The following is a 21,137-nucleotide window of genomic DNA, read 5'->3' as shown; positions in this document are numbered from 1 at the left end:
TGATTCACGCAAATAATCCGATTACCTCACCATGGTCTAGCAAGGTTCCACACAGTCTGGTGGAGTTCATAGGGAACGAGCAGACGGGTCACTCGCCAGACTGCTAGCCATCGATTTAGGATCACGCCACACAAAATGGAAGTGCGTCCTGCTGAAGTGGGAGCAGCCGGAGTCAGGAGTCCTAGGTGCCGACTTTATGTTAGCCCACAGAACCATAGTGGATTTAAGGAATCACTGCCTTTGGGGAGCAGTGGGTTCCGATAAGGAGGAAGAAATTGTAGTGATCCCAAGGAAAGGGAAGGTAAAGGCACAGTGCATACGGTGAAGCCAAAGAGTAGTTACGACCGAGAGCAATGGGTCAATACTACCCCGGCCGAGTACCAGGCTTACATGCGGGACAATTTTGCATCGTTCGCCACACAGAAACACAACTGCGGTAGGATGACGGGGGTAGAAGTCAGGGTACAATGAGACCCTATGTACCGGCCGCAGAAACAGTATAATTTCCCCAGGGAGGCAGCGGCCGACTTAGAGATGGCACTGGGATCCCTGGTAGCCCAGGAGGTGTTGAGGGCCAGACGTGAACTCTACACACGTGAACTCTACATTTTGGAAACCGGACCAGTCGTGGAGGGACACCATGGACTATCGGGTGCTCAACAAGAACATCCCAGCTTGCATGCCCACTGTCGTTGTAAAGTCCTTACTCAATGGCACAAAACACACACGAGGCACATTCCATGGACAAGGTCACTCTGTGACCTGAATCTTTATTCACAGGACCAAGAAGTGATGACCCTGCATGGGACCTCCCTTTATATACATAGAAACATAGAACATAGAAACATAGAAACATAGAAAATAGGTGCAGGAGTAGGCCATTCGGCCCTTCTAGCCTGCACCGCCATTCAATGAGTTCATGGCTGAACATTCAACTTCAGTACCCCATTCCTGCTTTCTTGCCATACCCCTTGATCCCCCTAGTAGTAAGGACCTCATCTAACTCCTTTTTGAATATATTTAGTGAATTGGCCTCAACAACTTTCTGTGGTAGAGAATTCCACAGGTTCACCACTCTCTGGGTGAAGAAGTTCCTCCGCATCTCGGTCCTAAATGGCTTACCCCTTATCCTTAGACTGTGACCTCTGGTTCTGGACTTCCTCAACATTGGGAACATTCTTTCTGCATCTAACCTGTCTAACCCCGGCAGAATTTTAAATGTTTCTATGAGGTCCCCTCTCATTCTTCTGAACTCCAGTGAATACAAGCCCACTTGATCCAATCTTTCTTGATAGGTCAGTCCCGCCATCCCGGGAATCAGTCTGGTGAACCTTCGCTGCACTCCCTCAATAGCAAGAATGTCCTTTCTCAGGTTAGGAGACCAAAACTGTACACAATACTCCAGGTGTGGCCTCACCAATGCCCTGTACAACTGTAGCAACACCTCCCTGCCCCTGTACTCAAATCCCCTTGCTATGAAGGCCAACATGCCATTTGCTTTCTTAACCGCCTGCTGCACCTGCATGCCAACCTTCAATGACTGATGTACCATGACACCCAGGTCTCTTTGCACCTCCCCTTTTCCTACTCTGTCACCATTCAGATAATAGTCTGTCTCTCTGTTTTTACCACCAAAGTGGATAACCTCACATTTATCCACATTATACTTCATCTGCCATGCATTTGCCCACTCACCTAACCTATCCAAGTCGCTCTGCAGCCTCACAGCATCCTCCTCGGAGCTCACACTGCCACCCAACTTAGTGTCATCTGCAAATTTGGAGATACTACATTTAATCCCCTCATCTAAATCATTAATGTACAGTGTAAACAGCTGGGGCCCCAGCACAGAACCTTGCGGTACCTCACTAGTCACTGCCTGCCATTCTGAAAAGTACCCATTTACTCCTACTCTTTGCTTCCTGTCTGACAACCAGTTCTCAATCCATGTCAGTACACTACCCCCAATCCCATGTGCTCTAACTTTGCACATCAATCTCTTGTGTGGGACCTTGTCGAACGCCTTCTGAAAGTCCAAATATACCACATCAACTGGTTCTCCCTTGTCCACTTTACTGGAAACATCCTCAAAAAATTCCAGAAGATTTGTCAAGCATGATTTCCCTTTCACAAATCCATGCTGACTTGGACCTATCATGTCACCTCTTTCCAAATGCACTGCTATGACATCCTTAATAATTGATTCCATCATTTTACCCACTACCGATGTCAGGCTGACCGGTCTATAATTCCCTGTTTTTTCTCTCCCTCCTTTTTTAAAAAGTGGGGTTACATTGGCTACCCTCCACTCTATAGGAACTGATCCAGAGTCAATGGAATGTTGGAAAATGACTGTCAACGCATCCACTATTTCCAAGGCCACCTCCTTAAGTACTCTGGGATGCAGTCCATCAGGCCCTGGGGATTTATCGGCTTTCAATCCCATCAATTTCCCCAACACAATTTCCCGACTAATAAGGATTTCCCTCAGTTCCTCCTCCTTGCTAGACCCCCCGACCCCTTTTATAACCGGAAGGTTGTTTGTGTCCTCCTTCGTGAATACCGAACCAAAGTACTTGTTCAATTGGTCCGCCATTTCTTTGTTCCCCGTTATGACTTCCCCTGATTCTGACTGCAGGGGACCTACGTTTGTCTTTACTAACCTTTTTCTCTTTACATATCTATAGAAACTTTTGCAATCCGTCTTAATGTTCCCTGCAAGCTTCTTCTCATACTCCATTTTCCCTGCCCTAATCAAACCCTTTGTCCTCCTCTGCTGAGTTCTAAATTTCTCCCAGTCCCCAGGTTCGCTGCTATTTCTGGCCAATTTGTATGCCACTTCCTTGGCTCCCACAAGTTCACCCTCTATGGTCAAGGAGTGCATTGCTTAAGTATATACAGTATTGCAGTGGTGTTACATAGAGGTTACATACATGACATCACCTCCCCCCAAAGTCTTATTGGGATCACAGGGTAAGTCTTTCAGGTGGTTTACACTCCCTTGTGGAGCGCTGCAGTTGGGGCTCTGGTTGTTGAGCCTTGGCGTGAGTGTCTATCACTTATGGTGATTCCGGCCTGTCCAGGCTGACCGCCGGGACTGTGCATCCTGCTGAATGTTCTTGTTGCTCGTTCACTGGCGGTGGTGTGAATACCATCTCATGATCTTCCTTGGGTTCCTCAGTGTCTATGCTGAACCTTTTTTTTACTTGGTCCAGATGCTTACGGCATATCTGCCCATTGTTAAGTTTAACCACGATAACCCTGTTCCCCTCTTTGTCTATTACAGGACCCTCAAGCTATTTGGGGCCCACGGTATGATTGAGGACAAATACGGGGTCATTTATTTCTATACATCTCCCCTTTGAGTTTCGGTTATGGTACTCGTTTTGGGACTGGCGCTTGCCCTCAACTATGTCGGTCAGGACTGGGTGAATGAGGGACAACCGAGTTTTAACTGTTCGTTTCATAGGTAGCTCAGCGGGCGGGATCCCCGTGAGAGAGTGCGGTCGGGACCTATAGGCCAGCAGGAGGCGCAATAGGGGGCATTGAAGGGAGGGTCCTTGAATCCTGAGCATGCCTTGTTTAATGATTTGGACCGCACGTTCCGCCTGGCCATTGGAGGCCGGCTTGAACGGTGCTGTCTACACATGGTTGATGCCATTGCCCGACATGAACTCCCGGAATTCGTAGCTCGTGAAACATGGGCCATTATCGCTAACAAGGATGTCTGGCAAGCCATGGGTTGCAAAGACCACACGTAGACTCTCCACAGTGGTGGATGTCGTGCACGAATTCAAAATTATGCACTCGATCCATTTCGAGTACGCATCTGCCACAATGAGAAACATTTTTCCCATGAACGGGCCCGCGTAGTCTATATGAATACGTGACCATGACCTGGTGGGCCAGGGCCACGGGCTGAGTGGGGCCTCCCTGGGGGCATTACCCAGCTGGGCACATGTCGTGCACCTGCGAACACAGTGTTCCAGGTCTGAATCAATTCCCGGCCACCAAACATGTGACCGGGCAATGGCCTTCATCAGAACGATGCCTGGATGCTCACTGTGAAGTTCCCTGATGAATGCCTCCCTGCCCCTCTGGGGCATGACTACCCGGCTGCCCCATAGTAGGCAGTCAGCTTGGATGGAGAGCTCATCCACCCGCCTGTGAAACGGTCTGACCTTCTCAGGGCATGCTCCCTGTGCGGGTGCCCAATCCCCAGTCAGGACACATTTCTTGATCAGAGATAGGAGGGGATCTCTGTTTGTCCAGATTTTGATCTGGCGGGCTGTGATGGGGGAGCCTGCGCTGTCAAAGGCATCAACAGCCATGACCATCTCAGTGGTTTGTTCCGCTGCCCCCTCGGTGGTGGCCAGTGGAAGCCTGCTGAGCGCATCAGCGCAATTTTCGGTGCCCGGCCGGATGGAGTAGTCATAAGCAGGCAGCATGAGAGCCCATCGCTGTATGCGGGCTGACACGTTGGCATTGACAGCCTTGCTCTCTGACAACAGGGATGTTAATGGCTTGTGGTCCGTTTCTAATTCGAACCTCCTGCCAAAAAGGTACTGATGCATTTTTTTTACACCATAGACACACGCGACTGCCTCCTTCTCAACCATCCCATATCCCCGTTCTGCTTGAGAGAGCGACCTGAAAGCATAAGCCACAGGTTGTAGTTGGCCCTCAGCATTACTCTGCTGCAACACGCACCCAACCCCATAGGACGATGCATCACATGTCAGAATAAATTTCTTACAGGGGTCATACAGGGTCAATAACTTATTTGAACAAAGTAAGTTCCGCGCCCGTTTGAAAGCCCGTTCTTGACAGTCTCCCCAAAACCAATCACAACCCTTACGCAGGAGCACATGAAGCGGCTCCAACAACGTGCTTAAGTTCAGCAGAAAGTTCCCGAAATCGTTCAAGAGTCCCAGAAATGAACGCAACTCCGATGTGTTGCAGGGCCTGGGTGCTCGTCGAATCGCCTGTGTTTTGGATTCGGTGGGCCGAATCCCATCTGCAGCAACCCTCCTGCCCAGAAACTCAACCTCAGGAGCCAAAAACACACATTTAGACTACTTGAGTCGCAGGCCTACCCGGTCCAGTCGGCGTAGCACCTCCTCCAGGTTGTGGAGATGTTCCTCGGTGTCACGATCCCTGAAATACGATTGTTCCAGGAATGGATTTAAGCAGGCTTTCCATGTTTCTTTGAAAAATCGCGGCCGCTGATCGAATGCCAAACGGGCACCTGTTGCAAACGAACAGTCCCTTGCGCGTAGTGACGGTGGTCAGTAGTTTAGATTCGTCGACCAGTTCTTGGGTCATGTAGGCTGAAGTGAGGTCCAACTTGGTAAACAGCTTGCCGCCTGCCAGTATGGCGAAAAGATCCTCCGCTCTCGGGAGCGGGTATTGGTCTTGTAGGGACACCCGATTGATGGTGGCCTTGTAGTCGCCACAGATCCTGACAGAACCATCCGCTTTTAGGACGGGAACGATGGGGCTCACCCAGTCGCTGAATTCAACAGGCGAGATGATGCCCTCTCTCAGCAAACGGTCCAATTCGCTCTCAATTTTCTCCCGCATCACATACGGCACCGCTCTGGCTTTGTGGTGCACTGGTCTGGCATCCGGTGTGATGCGTATCACTACTTTGGTACCTTTGAACATCCTGACGCCAGGTTAGAATAGTGACTCAAATTGTTGTAGGACTTGTGAGCACGAACTTCGCTCCACAGATGACATTGCATGCACATCCTTCCATTTACAGTTCATCTCAGCTAACCAGCTCCTTCCCAGCAGTGCGGGACCATTGCCCGGGACAATCCAGAGCGGCAGCCGGTTCACTGATCCATTGTGTGTGACTGCCAACATTGCACTGCCTAGTACTGGAATGATTTCTTTGGTATACGTCCGTAGTTGTGTCTCAATGTGTTCTAGTTTGGGTCTACTGGCTTTGAGTGGCCATTGCTTTTTGAATTGTTGAACGCTCATGAGTGACTGGCTGGCCCCCGTGTCCAGCTCCATGCGTACAGAGATGCTGTTTAATAAAACCTTCATCATCATTGGTGGCGTTTTGGTATACGAGCTGTGAATGTTTGCCACATGAACCCGCTGAATCTCAGCATCCATTGATTTGCCCCAAGAGTCATCCTGCATCACAGACCCCTCTTCTCGTCCATCCGCCTTGTAAGTTAGCCTGGTTACAGGCTTCCTGCACATTCGAGCTAAATGGCCACTGAGGTTGCAATTTCTGCAGACAAATTGTTGAAACCTGCAAGTCCTGGCAGAGTGTTTGCCCCCACACCTCCAGCATGAGCTGAGATTCCCATTGTTGTGAACAAAGGAGCTATGACCCAGCATTCCTTGCTGATTGTCCCTTTGACTGCCCTTGAGTACCCTGTTAGTGGATGTCAATGGCCCCATCCCGGACCGCATTGTCCACTGTGATGGCACAAATGTCCGTTCAGCCTGCCATTGTCTCTGTTGAAAACCTACTCTGGGGTTTATTGCTGCCTGGGGTGTGTCAAACTGCCCTTGCCTGCCTGCGGGGCTCTGAGTCGCGTTTATGTTAGTGAATCCCTGATCTCCCGTCGCATTGGAGGCAGAATTGCGCGTGTGTATTATTTTGGTTTCCTCCTCCCCCGCCATGAATGTCTGAGCCATCAACGCCGCCACTTCCAAATTCAAGTCCTTGGTCTCAATTAACTTTCGGAAAATCCCCACATGACCAATGCCCTAAAGAAAGAAATCCCTTAACATCTCCCCCCTGCAGGCATCTGTGAACTTACAGAGGCTGGCTAAACGTCGGAGGTCCGCATCGAAGTCCGGTATGCTCTGTCTTTCATGACGTCGGTGGGTATAGAATCTGTGTCGGGCCATGTGTCTGCTGCTCACCGGTTTGAGGTGCTCACCGATTAGTTTGCTGAGCTCTTTAAAGGTTTTGTCCGCCGGCTTTTCGGGTGCTAATAGGTCCTTCATGAGCGCGCAAGTCTTAGGTCCGCAGCTGGTCAGCAGATGGGCCCTTCGCTTGTCGGCCACTGCATCTACGAGCCATCCTGTCATGACAAAGCTCTGCTGGAGCCTCTCAATGAAATCGTCCCAGTCCTCACCAACATAGTACCGTTCTTCTGTGCTACCGGTGGCCATTCTCGTGGGTCGTTGATTCCCGTTTCTCGTCGCCAATGTAAAGTCCTTACTTAATGGCACAAAACCCACGTGAGGCACATTCCATGGACAAGGTCACTCTATGACCTGAACCTTTATTCTCAGGACCAAGAAGTGATGACCCTGCGTGGGACCTCCTTTATATACCTGGATGACCAGGTAAGGAGTGTGTCCCACAAGTTCACCTGCTGTGGTCAAGGTCTGCATTGCTTAAGTGTATACAGCATTGCAGTGGTGTTACATGGAGGCTACATACATGACAGTCGCGGCCGTAGCCAGATCCCACATGATGAAAGTGATAGCCAGATCCCACGTGTGGTGGCCCGGTATCGACTCTGACTTAGAGTCCTGTGTACGGCAATGTAGCGTGTGTGCTCAGTTGAGCAACATACCCAGAGAGGCACCACTAAGTTTGTTGTCCTGGCCCTCCAGACCATGGTCAAGGATCCATGTCGACTATGCGGGTCCGTTTCTCGGTAAAATGTTCCTGGTGGTGGTGGATGCTTTTTCAAAATGGATTGAATGTGAAATAGTGTCAGGAAGCGCCGCCACCGCCACCATTGAAAGCCTGAGGGCCATGTTTGCCACCCACAACCTGCCTGATATACTGGTCAGTGATAACGGGCCATGTTTCACCACTGCTGAATTTAAAGAATTCATGACCCGCAATGGGATCAAACATGTCACCTCGGCCCCATTTAAACCAGCCTCCAATGGGTAGGCAGAGCGACAGTACAAACAATCAAACAGAACCTTAAAAGAGTCACAGAAGGTTCACTCCAAACCCGCCTGTCCCGAGTACTGCTCAGCTACCACACGAGACCCCACTCGCTCACAGGGGTGCCCCCGGCTGAGCTACTCATGAAAAGGATACTTAAAACCAGACTCTCGCTGGTTCACCCCAACCTGCATGATCAGGTAGAGAGCAGGCGGTAGCAACAAAATGTAAACGATAGTCGCGCCACTGTGTCACGGGAAATTGATCTGAATGATCCTGTGCATGTGCTAAACTATGGACATGGTCCCAAGTGGATTGCGGTTACGGTGATAGCTAAAGAAGGGAGTAGGGTGTTTGTCGTCCATCTAGACAATGGACAAATTTGCAGAAAGCACCTGGACCAAACGTAGGCTGCGGTTCACAGACTGCCCTGAACAACCCACAGTAGACACCACCTTTTTCGAGCCCACAACACACACCCAAAGGATCAACGACACCACCCCGGACCAGGAAATCGAACCCATCATGCCCAACAGCCCAACAAGGCTAGGCTCACCCAGCAGCCCTGCAGGGCCAACAACATGCCAGCCCAGTGAGGGCACAGCCAACACACCAGAACAGACATTTGTACCGAGGTGGTTCACCAAGGAAAGAAAGGCTCCCGACCGCCTCACCTTGTAAATAATTTTCACTTTGACTTTGGGGGCGGAGTGATGTTGTGTAACTGTAAAGCATGCACTCCCATGTTCTACCAGCAGGGAGTGCATCCCCTGAAGTCCCAAGGGATCCTGTTCCTCACTCTGGAGTGTCTTAATAAAGAGTGAGGTCACTGTTACTTTAACCTCCCTGTGTGCTGTCTCATGTGTGTTAGGAACACAACACTGGTTAGGAGGAGTAGCAGGATCCCACGATCGACAATGCTGTGGTCACCTCCTTACACTCCACCATGGAACCATAAAAGACCCAGGGTTGTAGAGACCTAGCATGGCCACCCAGAGACGGGTGGCAGTGTATATAGTTTCCTTCTCAGTTGCTTGTTTTTACAGAGTGTGTTTTGATGAAGCCAGACCTGTGGAGGTATACCCAATCACAGAAAGGTTGTTGTTTCTTTGTATCTTCACAGGGAGCCGAGAGAAAGATGGAGACAACCCTGGTAATCATTCTTTGGAGTTTGGCCGGAACAGGGTACAGCAGGAGGGGGGAACGCCGAGTTGTCCTTCCTCTACGGATGTACTGGGGGGAATTGACCCACCATGACCCAGGAGGGTAGGACAGGGGACACGGATGGGATGGCAGCCTACTTCCACGAGGGAAGGTGGCCAGGGTGGCTGGGGTTGAATTTGACGAAATACTCCAGCCACGCTGGGTTCACATACGGGGAGGCTTCCATACCGTGTCCTAGACTGAAGGCCACAGCCACACGGGTTGGAGTGACCGAGGGCAAGCGCGTATGCTTGAAGTGCAAGGGACACATTCCCCTGGGACGGTGGTGGTGGCTCAGTAAATTGAGTCAGGACACGGGGAACCAGACAGCAGACTGGGAACGACTGGGGAACGATACGTACCGACAGATCTCGAGGTCAAAGGGGGGAGTGGAAGTGTGTTGGGACAAGTGGTGGAAGGAGGAACAGGGAATTTGTGTGTGTGTGTGGGGGTCAGAGCGGATCTGCCCAGCAGGTGTGTCGATTGCCTTTTCGCGGCAATGGCAGGAGCCGGGGTTGGGATCAGATGGGATCGGAGTATGGACTCCTGCGTGATCCCAGACCCTTCCAACACAATAAATGCCACTGAATTTGTAGCACACAAGAGGAAGCCCCTGCCCACAGCCCCACCGGTACAGACAACAGAAGTTAGGGGTCCAGCCACCACACCAGGCCCAGGGAATGGTTTAGTTTTAGACTGGAAAGGTTTTATTCCAGGGGATGCATTTCACAGTCGCGTAAGTCATTTTAAACCTAACCAGGGTACATCTGCCTGAGTGGTGTCCAAAAGAAACTGAGCAGCTGTCTGAGGTGCTCATTAAAGAAATGTTCCGCCAGTTCTTTGAACGCAGTTACAAGAATGGTAGTCGGGAAAGATTGCACGATATGGGAGTGAGGGATAACGTTAGTCCGGGGAGGCAGAGGCAAGGGGTGCTCAATGATGTTGCTACGGCGTTTAGCACGGGTACATCTCTCGTCAATAGTATGGGCGACGTGCAGCTGCAGATGCAGATCAGTGGTTTAAAGGACCAGCTGTGGAAAATCCTGGGGGAAAGGAACGCGGTGGTCGGGTCGGAGTTAGAGGAGGATCAGGCAATGCCTGTCCATTTAAAGGAGGTTATCGCAGAGCTGGAGACACATGCAAAGACTGTAAATGCATTAATATGGGAGGACAGGAATGCCTCGGCGTAGACAGCATGAAACGAAGTGTGCGTGTTGTACGGTGCTTGGTGGCTGAGCGAGGGGTGCAGTAATTTAGAGGACCTCCAGCAAAGTCGCGTTCCGTCTTGGATCAGCAACTGGTACCTCACAGCGCTCAGCCGGTACAGTAATTCGATGAGCCTGTGTCAACTCCATCTAGCCTTTGAAGCCTACCCAGTCCCAGTGAATTGCGGTCAGTTCAACCACACGATCATGGGGATACTGTTGCGTAGGCCGGTAATGGGTGGGACATCACAGCCAGCGCCGGTATTCAGGGTGGAGAACATTGGGGTCATACGGGAAGGAGTGCATGTGCGGTATCATGCGGTCCCACTATTGGTTATAAAGTGGGAGCACGCCATGACCGGCACTGACTTCAAGGGGTATCAGAGCAGGGGTGCGCACACCATATTGTGTTCCCAGCATTTGAATGCGTCCGATCGGCCTGAGTGCGGGTTTGAATTCAAGAGTCGAGAACCCATCAATTGCACCATGGAGGGGAGGGCCCAGAGCCATGTTCCACCTCAGGTGGCATATGCGGGCGATGGGGCATACTGCGTAACCACGAGTGTGGACCGGTATCGAGTGCACAGGGACACTTGGTGTCCGGTCACCGACAGCACTTTCTGCTTCAAACCCCACGTCGAAGTTCAAGTGGCACAGGAACGTATTATTCCGATCCCAGAACCATGCACGGTACACATTACGGTAAACGACACAATCCCGAACCTGCAACAGGACATTACCCAGTTCGGGTATCAGATTCCTTTTCTTCCGGAACACCGAACAACGTTATTAAAGGCCATCGAGCTATCCCAAAAATATTATTTCACACTGGAACAGACAAACCAGGACTCAGGGGAAAGAATTAAAGGGATAAATTCCCCACCCTGGTGATCTTGATATAAGTGTGGAGGTTCCTCTGTGGATTCAGATATGCTCACATGCTCTTGTTATTGTACAGTTTTTGATTCTGATATACCTGTTGTGTATTTCTTGTAAAAAGAGAAGTCAGGCGCTCCAGAGTCAATGGGAGGCCGTAGTTAACGAACCTTGAATGTAAGTTTCTGTATCTGTATGGTAACAATGCGGTGCACTGTTGTTTTTCAGGGATGTATATTCGGGGTGTTAAACGTAAAGTATATAGGGTTGGTTGGACCACGACGTGTTTTCACCAGCAGGTGTTTGATGTTCCAGAAGTATCCTTGAAATATCATAGGGGCGACTGTAAGATTCGGCAAAAACATTGGCGTGAATATTTGGACTTATAAGTTTTGAACTTTGCTGGGACATATTCACTGTACAGCAGAAGAGCTGACCTGGAGCAGGTCCAAATATGTTTAAGTTGAATACACAGCAACTGGGCGGGAATGTGAATGGCTGAATGCAGCAACATCATTGTTGATGAGCGCCTTTTGTCATGGAATTGGAACCCATCAATGAGACACTAAGTAAATTGGCCAAGATTTCAGGCCATCGAAAGACGAAGGAAAGCTTTTTTGACCACAGACTCATCGGAGCCACCCATCGAGGGACAGCCCAGTTGTCAAAGGGACAGGCAAAGACCTGATTTTTGCTTTTCAGTTGGACAGCCTCAGGCATGAAGGACAGTTGGATTTTAAGCAGTCTTGCAAGTATAAGACCGACAGTTGCTAGCCATCTCTCTCTCCCCTCTTCTACGCCTGCTTGCAATGCACAAGGACCGAGCATTCCATCTGGAACGGAGAGAAGAAACCACCATCTATGAGCTAAGAGAGCCTTGCTACTTCGACTGGGAGGCTGAGCTTGAGACTGGACTTGAATACCACAGTTTGGTACGGACCCAGAAGATGCACCTCATCGGGAGAAGCAGCGAGTAAGCCAGAGGGGTAATTGGTGAGCATTTATCCCAGCCCACGGATCTTTAACACCACCGCATAGTGTGAAAGGATGTTGTGTGTCCCAGCCAAGCTTTAGGGGTTTTCAGGGGAGGTGTTTTAGATGTGAGTACTTCACGTTAGGGGCCTGATTAGACAGACTACACTGTGTATTGTACTGCATTTTTTTGTTTTACACACCAGGGTGTATGTGCTTTTACTGGGTGCAGGTGTGTGTTTTAATTTTAATAAAACATTGCCGGTTGAGACCGAGGTATTTGTCTGTGACTCGTTCATCTGTTCCATACAGTAATAATTCCCAGCGTTAGAACTATTGTAAAGTGGAGGTGCTTCGAAAACATCTAAGGGAAACCACTTATACTCCAACAACACACAAGAAGCTCAACACCATCCAGGACAAAGCAGCCCGCTTGATGGACACCCCATCCACTACCTTAAACATTCACTCCTTCCATCACTAACATACCGTAGCTGCAGTGTGTACCATCTACAAGATGCACTGCAGCAACTCACTAAGGCTTCTTCAACAGCAGCTTCCAAACCTGCGACCTCTACCACCTAGAAGGACAAGGGCCTCAGACACATAGGAACAGCATCACCTCCAATTTGCCCTCCCAGTCACACACCATCTTGACTTGGAAATATATTGCTGTTCCTTCATGGTCGCTGAGTCAAGATCCTGGAACTCCCTCCCTAACAGCAATATGGGAGTACCTTCACCACATGGACTGCAGTGGTTCAAGAAGGCAGCTCACCTCCACCTTCTCAAGGGCAATTAAGAATGGACAACAAATGCTGACCTTGCCAGCGATGGCCACATCCCAGGAATGGATAAAAAAAAAATCTGCTCAAAAAGCAGACAAAGCATCAGCTTAACGTCAACACCTCAGTACTTCATTATATGCTTAAATCCAAGCTGGTATTATTTATAGATGGAAGACTTAGGGCATATTTTCCTGTTTTGTTAAAAATGGAGGTAATCCAATTTTAAAATATTTCTGACCCACTAACAACATGATGAAAGTGCATCATTTTGGAATTTGCTATTGTGTTGAATGCAATTTCACTCGCAGCAATAAAAATCACAGATGATCACAGCACAGCATTAATAATGATCCCCTAACACTTCACAAGAAAGTAAAGATATTGCATTTATATAACACTGAGGCACAGCTTTTAGAAGTGTTTCAAAACCATTGACAGAAAATGAATTACTTTGAAGTGTGGTGGTTATTGTTACGTAGGCAATTGTGGCAGCCATTAGGTGAGGGGGGTCAGCATTGACCGACCATATCAACACAATGGGGGAGAAATTCTGCTGCTTTGCACCTCCCGTTAGCACCTGCAGGGGGTATAAGGGGCTGCTAAGGTGTTACCGACCATGCGTGGTAAATTCACCGACGCCTGCAAACTTCCCTGGCAATTTTGCACTGGCTTTAACACTTACTGCCTCACGCTCTTTCACCCCATAGTTCGTGACATTATCCAGTGTGTAGCGTCCCGTTAGCGCCCTGGATGTGATATTCGCTCCCACCCCCTGCAGCATTGCAGGGCATTAACAATATCAGCTGCAGGAGACGTTGTCACCTTGGCTGGCTGTTGGGAGCACCAATTAAAGGGAGTGGTGGTCAGGTTCATTTATTATTATTTATTATTTATTAATGGCCTCAGTCTGGTGTCTTTTGCTGTTTTTGCACTCCACGATTCATCAGCCCTGCACTCTGAGTATTTGGAGCTGTTATGCTCTTAGCACAGGTCCCGTGGCCCCTCAGAGATGGCTTCACATCAACATTCGCCCTTCCTTTTAAGTGAGGGAAGGAGCCTCCAAAGACGGCAGCGCTGCACTGAACACTTTTCAGCGCTCTGCCGCTACCGCCCCTCTCACTAACTTTGGTGCTCTAAGGGAAGTGATGGCGCTTGACTTAGCGCTCCACTTCCCTCTTGGAGCGCTAAAGCAGAAGTTCCCGAGATCAAAAAATCTTTTCCGCCTGGTGCAAGAGCAGGGCAGAGACTGGGTACTCTGCGATGGCCGGCTCACCTGCTGATCCCATAAAGCCTATCCACCATTTACAAAGTCAAGAGCGGTTTGGAATGCTCACCACTTAACTGGGTGAGTGCAGCTGGAACAACACTTAAGAAGCTTGACATTATTCAGGTTACCACAGTTGGCTTCATCAATGCTCTTGCCACTGGAATGTCGCCACCACTTCAATCACTGATGCACTGTGGTTGCAGTATATACTATCTACTTGATGCACTGCAGCAACTCATCAAAGTTATTTCAACACCGCCTCCCTCCTCTGTGACCTCTACCACCAAGTAGGACAAGAGGAGCAACTTGGTGGGAGCAGCATCACCTTAAAGGAAATTGTATATTTTTATCCACAGTTTATAACTATTTGCCTTATATTGTGGAGGGCTGATTTGATGAAATCCACACATTAATTTGAGCAATGGAAATCATGGGAAAGTGCCTGCCATTTTGTAATTTATGCTCCAGTGGCAGCATGCATTGAAAAAAATCATCCTTTTTTTTAGTTTTTATGCAAGATACTACTCCTCGCAGTGACACTGTAATTGCACGGAGACTAGAACTAGAGGACATGATCTTAGAATAAGGGGTCGCCCATTTAAAACAGAGATGAGGAGAAATTTCTTCTCTCAGAGGGTTGTAAATCTGTGGATGTCGCTGCCTCAGAGAGCTGTGGAAGCTGGGACATTGAATAAATTTAAGACAGAAATAGACAGTTTCTTAAACTTAAAGGGGATAAGGGGTTATGGGGAACGGGCGAGGAAATGGAGCTGAGTCCATGATCGGATCAGCCATGATCTTATTGAATGGCGGAGCAGGCTTGAGGGGCCGTATAGCCTACTCCTGTTCCTATTTCTTATGTTCTTATGCATGCTGGAAATTAGTGAATTTCTTTTGGCTCTGCTTAACACTTATCAGACAGAAGCCCGTCAAATCGATACTGTTGATTACTAACAAATTTATACAGCTAGAAAAACAATCACCCAAGTGCTAGAAACTAAATAAATTGCATCACAGGACTTAAGATAAAGCACAATCAAATCAAAATAGCCCGAGCATGGACAGCACCTGTCAGTCACCACATTTGATCATTGTCAAGTCTTTAATGAGGTATTAAGTAGTGAGGTGCTTCACTCTCCCTGATTGCCTGCTCAAAGGTAAGACTGTACTTCATGGAGCTTTAGGGGTTTAAGGATCAAACCACGAGTCATATATTAATTAGTTATGGTTCTGATCTATCTACAACAGACACAGAGGCAAAACATGGGCTGTAGGTAAGTAAATGTCATTGCAAGAAAGGCTATAACTGGTATAGATTGGATAGCTCGCCCCTTCTTAGAATTGTTTGCTTATTGTTTATTTTAAAGCTCTGCAAAAAAAGCCATTCAAAGTCATTTCACCTCTTCCAACATGATGCCACCACAAAACAAATCTTCCCCTCCCCACTGTGCTTTCCAAAGGAACACTGATTGACTCTTACACCATCCCTACCACCTGCTCTCCTTCTCCTGACTGTTCACGTGCCATCACCTCCTCCCATGCCATGATCCCAGGGCCTCCAGGGTGAGAGAGCACAAGACAATTGTACTGTACTGTATGCGCTATTCACAGTGCAGTCTCTGCTACATCAGGGAGATCAAACGTAGATTAAATGATCGCTTCGCCACCAATGTAGCCCCGAACTTGTTGTCGTGTGCCCTCTCCTCTGACAATGCTGAACTCTCTTTGGCCTTCTACATTGGTTCAATGAAGTTTAATGCCAGGTTGTGGAACAATCCCTTTCTACGAGGCACTTCGTAGCCCTATGGCCTTAATATTGACTTTGAAAACGTCAGACCTTAACTACAGCTCTCACTTTCCCTTCAGCAGGCAATGCAGACGACATGGAATGGGGGTGCAAGCGTTTCTGAAGATGGGGGTGGAAAGAGAGAGTTCATGCTTGGGGTGGGGCTTCCCCATTGAAACACTATGCTAGCAAGGAGGTCTTATCTCTTATTAATTATATATTTTTTTATTATTCGTTGGTCTTGCCAGTGTGGGCATCGCTGGCAAGACCAGCATTTTTGCCCATCCCTAATTGCCCTTGAGAAGGTGGTGGTAAGCGGCCTTCTTGAATATCTGCAGTTTGTGAGGTGAAGGAACTCCCACAGTGTTGTTCGGGAGGGAGTTCCAGGATTTTGACCCAGCGACGATGAAGGAATGGTGATAAATTTCCAAGTCAGGATGGTGTATAACTTGGTGTGGAACTTGCAGGTGGTGGTGCTCCCATGCGTCTGCTGCCCTTGTCCTTCTCGGTGGTAGAGGTTGTGGAATTTGTGAGGTGCTGTCGAAGAAGCCATTGCGAGTTGCTGCAGTTGCATATTATAGATGGTGCACACTGCAGCCACGGTGCGTGGGTGGTGGAGGGAGTGAATGTTGAAGATGATAGATGGGGTGCCAATCAAGCGGGCTGCTTTGTCCTGGATGGTGTTATACTTCTTGAGTGTTGTTGGAGCTGCACTCATCCAGGCACGTGGAGTGTATTCCATCACACTTCTGACTTGTGCCTTGTAGATGGTGGAAAGGCTTTGGGGAGTCAGGAGGTGAGACATTTGCCTCAGAATACCAAGCCTCTGACCCGCTCTTGTTGCCACAGTGTTTATGTGGCTGGTCCAGTTAAGTTTCTGGTCAATGGTGACCCCAGTATGGTGGGGTTTCTGCAATGGTAATGCTGTTGAATAGCAAGGAGAGGTGGTTAGATTCTTGCTTGTTGGAGATGGTCATTGCCTGGCACTTGTGTGGTGTGAATGTAACTTGCCACTTATCAACCCAAGCCTGAATGTTGTCCAGGTCTTGCTGCAATCGGGCATGGACTTCTTCATTTTCTGAGGAGTTGCAAATAGAACTGAACATTGTGCAGTCATCAGTGAACATCCCCACTTCCGACCCTATGATGGAAGGAAGATCATTTTTGGAGTAGCTGAAGATGGTTGGGCCTAGGACACTGCCCTGAGGAACTCCTGCAGCGATGTCCTGGTGCTGGGATGATTGACCTCCAACAACCACAACGATCTTCCTTTGTGCTAGGTATGACACCAGCCAAGGAGAGTTTTCCACCTGATTCCCATTGACTTCAATTTTACTAGGGCTCCTTGATGTCAACCTCAGTCAAATGCTGCCTTGATGTCAATGGTAGCCACGTCGCTCTGGAATTCAGCTCTTTTGTCCATGATTAGACCAAGGCTGTAATGAGGTCTGGAGTAGAGTGGTCCTGGTGGTATCCAAACTGAGCATCGCTGACAGGTTATTGGTGAGTAAGTATCGCTTGGTAGCGCAGTCGATGACACCTCCCATCAGTTTGCTGATGATTTGGAGCAGACTGATGGGATGGTAATTGGTCGGATTGGATTTGTCCTTCTTTTTGTGGAGCACAAGTTTTGTGCAAAATGGAATGTTGGCCTTTATTGCAAGGGGGATGGAGTATAAAAGCAGAGAGGTCCTGCTACAACTGTACAGGGTATTGGTGAGGCCACACCTGGAGTACTGCATACAGTTTTGGTCTCCTTATTTAAGGAAGGATATACTTGCATTGAAGGCTGTTCAGAGAAGGTTCACTAGGATGATTCCAGAGTTGAGGGGGATGACTTATGAAGATAGGTTGAGTAGGTTGGGCCTATATTCATTAGAGTTCAGAAGAATGAGAAATTATCTTATCGAAACATATAAGATTGGGCTCAATTTTCCCCAAGAGTTGCTCTGTTTTTTTTTGGAGTAGGCTGCTTTTTCTGGCCTAACTTAAAAATCCCCAGTTTTCCCACTTAATTTGCACCAACGTAACTCACTTAGTTAAATTTTTTTAGGTTAGTCTTTTTTTTCTCAAAAGGGGCCGTTACCAGCCACCTACGCCAGTTCTGGCCATTTAGGCAACTTTGGCCAACTAATAGTTACTCCATTTCTACTTAGGCCAGCGTATGTGGCCATTTGAGAAAACCCTTGTGGAGTGTTAAAGAAATCGGCGCAGGTAAGGAAATCGGCGCAGGTAAGTGCAGCAGCAGGAAAGATAAGAGAGAGGGGGAACGAGAGATGGGGGAGAAAGAGAGAGGTGGGGGGAGGGAGAGGGGGTGGGGGGAGGGAGAGGGGGTGGGGGAAGCCTTTGACCGGGTGGGAGGAGACCACTCAGCCTGGGCTAGGGGCGAGGGAGCGGACCGAGAGGCCACTTGGCCAGGGCTAGGGACGGGAGAACTCACCGGCAGGCAGGAGAACTCAGAGATCGCACAGGCAGGCAGGAGAAGTCATAGGACGCATGCAGGAGAACTGACAGAACTCACCGGCAGGCAGAAGAACTCACAGGTTACTATGGCAGCCCGGTCTTTTTGGTTTAGATCAAGGTTCCACCCCACTTGGGTTAGGCCACACCAGCATGAGGAGATCCTAAGGGGAAACTTATAACACTTTTTTTTGGCATACTTGGGCCACAAAAAATCAGGCGTAACTCTTCAAGCATGCTAAAAAAATCCTTTGGGGAAAATTGAGTCCAAGGAGGGGACTTGACAAGGTGGATGCATAGAGGATAGTTCCACTCATAGGGGAAACTCAAACTAGGGGACATAGTCTCAGAATAATGGGCTGACCATTTAAAACTGAGATGAGGAGGAATTTCTTCTCTCAGAGGGTTGTAAATCTGTGGAATTCTCTGCCCCAGAGAGTTGTGGAGGCTGGGTCATTGAATATATTTAAGGCGGAGATGGACAGATTTTTGAGTGATAAGGGAATAAATAGTTATGGGGAGCAGGCATGGAAGTGGAGCTGAGTCCATGATCAGATCAGCCATGATCTTATTAAATGGTGGCGCTGGCTCGAGGGTCAAATGGCCTACTCCTGCTCCTATTTCTTATGTTCTTATGTTCTTCAGCACGACAACCGAGATGTTTTCGGGGCCGATAGCCTTTGCTATATCCAGTGCACTCAGCTGCTTCCTGATATTACATGGAGTGAATCAAATTGGCTGAAGACTGGCTTCTATGATGGTGGAAACCTCAGGAGGAGGCCATTATGGATCATCCACTCGGCACTTCTGGTTGAAGATGGTAGCAAACGTTTCAGCTTGTCTTTTCCACTTGCGTGCTAGGCTCCGCCATCATTGAGGATGCTGATATCCGTGGAGCCTCTTCCTCCCATTAGTTGTTTAATTATCCACCACCATTCATGCCTGGATATAACAGGACTGCAGAGCTTTGATCTGCTCCGTTGATTGTGAGATCACTTAGCTCTGTTTATAGCATGCTGCTTTCACTCCACACTATTTAAGAAAGGAGGGAGAGAGAAAACAGGAAACTACAGATCAGATAGTAGAGAAAATGTTAGAATCTGCTGTTAAGGACTTGGTAACAGGGCACTAAGAAAATAATAATAACATTGGGCAGAATCAACACAGATTTATCAAAGGGAAATCATGTTTGACAAGTCTGTTAGAGTTTTTTGAGGTTGTAAATAGCAGAATAGATAAGGGGGAACCCGTGGATGTGGTATATTTGAATTTTCAGAAGGCATTCAATAAGGTGCAACACAAGATGTTATTAAACAAAATTAGGGCTCATGGGATTGGGGGTAATATACTAGCATGGAATAATGATTGGTTAATGAACAGAAAACAGATAGAAGGAATAAACAGGTTTTTTTCAGGTTAGCAGGCTGTAACTAGTGGGGGCAAGGATCAATGCTTGGGCCTCAGCTATTCACAATCTATATCAATGATTTTGAGGAAGGGACCAAATGTAATATGTCCAAGTTTGCTGATGCTACAAAGCTAGGTGGGAATGTAAGTTGTGAGGAGGATGCAAAGAAGCTTCAAGGGGATATGGACAGGTTAAGTGAGTGGGCAAGAAATTGGCAAATGGAATATAATGTGGAGAAATCTGAAGTTATCCACTTTGGTAGGAAAAATAGAAAAGTAGTGTATTTTTTAAATGGTGAGAGATTGGGAAATGTTGGTGTTCAGAGGGACCTGGGTGTCCTTGTACATGAATCACTGAAAGTTAAAATGCAGGTACAGCAAGCAATTAAGAAAGCAAATGATATGTTGGCCTTTATTACAAGAGGATTTGAGTATAAGAGTAAAGACATCTTACTGCAATTGTATAGGGCACTAGTGAGACCGCACCTGTAGTACTGTGTACAGTTTTGGTCTCCTTACCGAAGGAAAGATATATTTGCTATAAAGGGAGTGCAACAAAGGATCACTCGATTGTTTCCTGGAATGGGGGGATTATCATATGAGGAGAGATTGAGTAAACTAGGCCTAGAATCTCTAGAGTTTAGAAGAATGAGAGGCGATCTCATTGAAACATACAACATTCTTACAGGGCTTGACAGGGTAGATGCAGGGTGGATTTCCCCCTGGCTGGGGAGTCTAGAATCAGTGGTCACAATCTCAGAATGAGGGGTCAACCATTTAGGACTGAGATGAGGAGACATCTCTTCACACAGCGGCTGGTGAATCTTTGGAATTCTCTACCTCAGAGAGCTGTGCAGCTCAATCATTGAGTATATGCATGACAGTGATTGATTAAGTTTTGGACATTAAGGGAATTAAGGGATATGGGGATAGTGCAGGCACGTGGAGTTGAGGTAGACGATCAGCCATGAACTCATTGAATGGCAGAGCAAGCTCAAGGGACCAAATGGCCTACTCCTGCTCCTATTTCATATTTTCTTATGGGGCCGACTTTGGTGGCGGCCCATTTTTCAGCAGCCACCAGGTGGGAGGTCCGTTTTTGGTGCCTGCTGCCGCCGGATGTCGTCGAGAGCCGATTTCGGCACCATTGTGTAGGCGGCAGCGGGAGCGGCAGTCGGCGTCAATCGGCGGGTGGGAGCAGGCGGGAGCGGGACTCAGCGGCAAGCGTCATTAGAGTGCGTCAGGTGGCGTCCTCTCCACTCGGGTATTTTTGGAGGGCCTCCACTGCGTA

This window comes from Pristiophorus japonicus, chromosome 7, assembly GCF_044704955.1.
Source record: "Pristiophorus japonicus isolate sPriJap1 chromosome 7, sPriJap1.hap1, whole genome shotgun sequence".
Taxonomy (NCBI): Eukaryota; Metazoa; Chordata; class Chondrichthyes; family Pristiophoridae; genus Pristiophorus; species Pristiophorus japonicus.
Note: the sequence above shows the minus strand (reverse complement) of the source record.